The sequence below is a fragment of the Colletes latitarsis genome, unplaced genomic scaffold (assembly GCF_051014445.1).
Source record: "Colletes latitarsis isolate SP2378_abdomen unplaced genomic scaffold, iyColLati1 scaffold0013, whole genome shotgun sequence".
Lineage (NCBI taxonomy): Eukaryota > Metazoa > Arthropoda > Insecta > Hymenoptera > Colletidae > Colletes > Colletes latitarsis.
Window position 1 is genome coordinate 5,474,410 of NW_027488368.1, and position 4,732 is coordinate 5,479,141.

The following is a 4,732-nucleotide window of genomic DNA, read 5'->3' on the forward strand; positions in this document are numbered from 1 at the left end:
GCAGTCAATAGAATCTGGTCCCGGTTTGTATTTTAGAGGATAACACAGGTTACGTCTGGGTTAGTTCTGGTATTTGCAATACTCTGGCTCATACTTTCGCGTTTTTCGCATACTTGTTGGCCAGATCTTGGGTTTTTTCCGGTTTGGATCACGTAGGAATGAGGTTCCACACCGAAACAGTCAATTATACCTGGTTGCGATTAATATTTTAGAGGATAACGCCGGTTATGTCTCGGTTAGGTCTGGGATTTGCCCTCTTCTTGCTCATGCTTTCGTATTTTTCGCATACTTGTTGGCCAGATCCAGGACTTTTTCTGGTTTGGATCACGTAGTAATGCGGAACCACACCGAAACAGTCAATTAAACCTGGTTGCGATTAATATTTAAGAGGATTACGCCGGATATGTCTCGGTTAGGTTTGAGATTTGCCCTCATCTGGCTCGTACTTTCGCATTTTTCGCATACTTGTTAGCAAGGTCCTGGCCTTTTTCTGGTTTGGATCCCATAGTGATGTGGTTCCACACCGAAACAGGCAATTAAACCTGGTTGCGATTAATATTTTAGAGGATAACGCCGGTTATGTCTGGGTTAGGTCTGGTATTTGCCCTCATCTGGCTCGTACTTTCGCATTTTTCGCATACTTGTTGGCCAGATCCTGGACTTTTTCTGGTTTGGATCACGTAGTAACGAGGTACCACACTGAAACAGTCAATTAAACCTGGTAGCGATTAATATTTTATAGGATAACGCCGGTTATGTCTCGGTTAGGTCTGGTATTTGCCCTCATCTGGCTCGCATTTTCGCATTTTTCGCATACTTGTTGGCCAGATCCTGGCCTTTTTCTGGCTTGGACCACGTAGTGATGTGGTATCACACTGAAACAGTCAATTAAACCTGGTTGCGATTAATGTTTTAGAGGATAACGCCGGTTATGTCTCGGTTAGGTCCAGGATTTGCCCTCATCTGGCTCGTACCTTCGCATTTTTCGCCTACTTGTTAGCAAGATCCTGGGCCTTTTCTGGTTTGGATCACGTAGTAATGCGGTACCACACCGAAGCAGTCAATTAAACCTGGTTGCGAATAATATTTAAGAGGATAACGCCGGCTATGTCTGGGTTAGGTCTGGTATTTGCCCTCATCTGGCTCGTACTTTCGCGATTACGCATAGTTGTTGGCCAGATCCTGGGCTTTTTCTAGTTTGTATCACGTAGTAATATGGTACCACACTGAAACAGTCAATAGAAGCTGGTTCCGTATAGTATTTTAGAGGATAACGCTGGTTATGTCTGGGTTAGTTCTGGTATTTGCAACCATCTGTCTCATACTTTCGCGATTTCGCATACTTGTTGGCCAGATCATGGCCTTTTTCTGGTTTGGATCACGCAGTAATGCGGTACCACACCGAAACAGTCAATTGAACCTGGTTGCGATTAATATTTTAGAGGATAACGCCGGTTATGTCACGTTTAGGTCTGGGATTTGCCGTCATCTGGCTCATACTTTCGCGTTTTTCGCATACTTGTTGGCCAGATCCTGGGCTTTTACTGGTTTGGATCACGTAGTAATATGGTACCACTCTGAAACAGTCAATAGAATATGGTCCCGGTTAGTATTTTAGAGGATAACGCTGGTTATGTCTGGGTTAGTTCTGGGATTTGCCCTCATCTGGCTCGTACCTTCGCATTTTTCGCCTACTTGTTGGCAAGATCCTGGGCTTCTTCTGGTTTGGATTCTGTAGTACTGCGGTACCTCACCGAAACAGTCAATAAACCTGGTTGAGATTAATATTTTAGAGGATAACGCCGGTTATGTCTCGGTTAGGTCTGGGATTTGCCCTCATCTGTCTCGTGCTTTCGTATTTTCCGCATACTTGTTGGCCAGATCGTGGCCTTTTTCTGGCTTGGACCACGTAGTAATGAGGTACCACACTGAAACAGTCAATTGAACCTGGTTGCGATTAATATTTTAGAGGATAACGCCGGTTATGTCTCGCGTAGGTCTGTGTTTTACCGTCATCTGGCTCGTATTTTCGCATTTTTCGCATACTTGTTGGCCAGATCCTGGGCTTTTTCTGGTTTGTTTCACGTAGTAATGTGGTTCCACACCGAAGCAGTCAATTAAACCTGGTTGCGATGAATATTTTGGAGGATAACGCTGGTTATGTTTGGGACAGTTCTGGTATTTGCAATCATCTGGCTCGTTCTTTCGCGATTTCGCATACATGTTGGCCAGATCCTGGGCTATTTCCGGTTTGGATCACGTAGTAATGTGGTACCACACTGATACAGTCAATAAAAACTGGTCCCGATTAGTATTTTTAAGGTTAACGCTGGTTATGTCTGGGTTAGGTCTGGTATTTGCCCTCATCTGGCTCGTATTTTCGCATTTTTCGCATACTTGATGGCCAGATCCTGGGCTTTTTCTGGTTTGGATCCCATAGTAATGTGGTTCCACACCGAAACAGTCAATTAAACCTGGTTGCGATTAATATTTTAGAGGATAACGCCGGTTATGTCTGGGTTAGGTCTGGTATTTGCCCTCATCTGGCTCGTACTTTCGCATTTTTCGCATACTAGTTGGCCAGATCCTGGACTTTTTCTGGTTTGGATCACGTGGTAATGCGGTACCACACCGAAACAGTCAATTATACCTGGTAGCGATTAATATTTTATAGGATAACGCCGGTTATGTCTCGGTTAGGTCTGGGATTTGCCCTCATCTGGCTCGTACTTTCGCATTTTTCGCATACTTGTTGGCAAGATCCTGGCCTGTTTTTGGTTTGGATCACGTAGTAATGTGGTACCACACTGAAACTGTCAATAAAAGCTGGTCCCGGTTAGTATTTTAGAGGATAACGCTGGTTATGTCTGGGTTAGGTCTGGTATTTGCCCTCATCTGGCTCGTTCTTTCGCATTTTTCGCATACTTGTTGGCCAGATCCTGGACTTCTTCTGGTTTGGATCACGTAGTAATGCGGTACCACACCGAAACAGTCAATTGAACCTGGTTGCGATTAATATTTTAGAGGATAACACCGGTTATGTCTCAGTTAGGTCTGGGATTTGCCCTCATCTGGCTCGAACTTTCGCATTTCTCGCATACTTGTTGGCCAGATCCTGGGCTTTTTCTGGCTTGGATCACGTAGTAATATGGTACCACACAGAAACAGCCAATGGAAGCTGGTTCCGAATAGTATTTTAGAGGATGACGCTGGTTATGTCTGGGTTAGTGCTGGTATTTCCAACCATCTGCCTCATACTTTCGCGATTTCGCATATGTGTTGGCCAGATCCTGGGCTTTTTCTGGTTTGGATCACGTAGTAATGTGGTATCACACTGAAGCAGTCAATAAAAGCTGGTTCCGATTAGTATTTTAGAGGATAACACAGGTTACGTCTGGGTTAGTTCTGGTATTTGCAATACTCTGGCTCATACTTTCGCGTTTTTCGCATACTTGTTGGCCAGATCCTGGGTTTTTTCTGGTTTGGATCACGTAGGAATGAGGTTCCACACCGAAACAGTCAATTATACCTGGTTGCGATTAATATTTTAGAGGATAACGCCGGTTATGTCTGGGTTAGTTCTGGGATTTGACCTCATCTGGCTCGAACTTTCGCATTTCTCGCATACTTGTTGGCCAGATCCTGGGCTTTTTCTGGCTTGGATCACGTAGTAATATGGTACCACACAGAAACAGCCAATGGAAGCTGGTTCCGAATAGTATTTTAGAGGATGACGCTGGTTATGTCTGGGTTAGTGCTGGTATTTGCAACCATCTGCCTCATACTTTCGCGATTTCGCATATGTGTTGGCCAGATCCTGGGCTTTTTCTGGTTTGGATCACGTAGTAATGTGGTATCACACTGAAGCAGTCAATAAAAGCTGGTCCCGGTTAGTATTTTAGAGGATAACGCTGGTTACGTCTGGGTTAGGTCTGGTATTTGCCCTCATCTGGCTCGTTCTTTCGCATTTTTCGCATACTTGTTGGCCAGATCTTGGGTTTTTTCCGGTTTGGATCACGTAGGAATGAGGTTCCACACCGAAACAGTCAATTATACCTGGTTGCGATTAATATTTTAGAGGATAACGCCGGTTATGTCTCGGTTAGGTCTGGGATTTGCCCTCTTCTTGCTCATGCTTTCGTATTTTTCGCATACTTGTTGGCCAGATCCAGGACTTTTTCTGGTTTGGATCACGTAGTAATGCGGAACCACACCGAAACAGTCAATTAAACCTGGTTGCGATTAATATTTAAGAGGATTACGCCGGATATGTCTCGGTTAGGTTTGAGATTTGCCCTCATCTGGCTCGTACTTTCGCATTTTTCGCATACTTGTTAGCAAGGTCCTGGCCTTTTTCTGGTTTGGATCCCATAGTGATGTGGTTCCACACCGAAACAGGCAATTAAACCTGGTTGCGATTAATATTTTAGAGGATAACGCCGGTTATGTCTGGGTTAGGTCTGGTATTTGCCCTCATCTGGCTCGTACTTTCGCATTTTTCGCATACTTGTTGGCCAGATCCTGGACTTTTTCTGGTTTGGATCACGTAGTAACGAGGTACCACACTGAAACAGTCAATTAAACCTGGTAGCGATTAATATTTTATAGGATAACGCCGGTTATGTCTCGGTTAGGTCTGGTATTTGCCCTCATCTGGCTCGCATTTTCGCATTTTTCGCATACTTGTTGGCCAGATCCTGGCCTTTTTCTGGCTTGGACCACGTAGTGATGT